A 613-nucleotide genomic window follows, 5' to 3' on the forward strand; every position below is an offset into this window, starting at 1 on the left:
AGGCGGCCAATCGAAAACAACTTCCGGCAGGAAGATCCGCCCCCGTCCTGCTTCCGGCCACATACCGGGGCTGGATTCTCAGTGGCCCCTGCTCTCCGGCGAAGGCGGGATTTCCGGTCCTTGGGGTAGGCGACTTCCGCTTGCCGGGCCGGTTGTCTCTGGGTGGGCTTTTTACCGAGCTGGAAGTGTGTTAATTGTTGGTGGCCATGTTCTTCCCTCGCCTCAACTCCAGATGGGAGAGACTGACTCCTAGAGCGGAGCGAACTTCGAACCACATCCTTCTGGCCTGGGCGGGAGACCCGAGAGTGAAAAAAATAGGAATGAAGAAAAAATAAACCTGTGATGATTTCTCACGCTTTACCTCTCCTGCTCGAGGGTAATTCGGGGGCCGGGGGCGGGAGTGAGGCAGATTGTGGGCTACCAGAGAGCCGAGCTGGGATGAATTGAAAGGAGGCCCAAAGTGTGTGCAATATTTGGTACCTACTTATATTTTGAAATTATTGTTTATCTAAATTTGAATTGAACTGGTCAGCCTGTATATTATCCGACAACGCTTGGTGGAGGAACTGGAAGGGAGGACGGGAAGCTTCGTAGGGTTCCTAAAATATGTCAT

The sequence above is a fragment of the Bison bison genome, unplaced genomic scaffold (genome assembly GCF_000754665.1).
Source record: "Bison bison bison isolate TAMUID 2011002044 unplaced genomic scaffold, Bison_UMD1.0 scf7180017864240, whole genome shotgun sequence".
Lineage (NCBI taxonomy): Eukaryota > Metazoa > Chordata > Mammalia > Artiodactyla > Bovidae > Bison > Bison bison.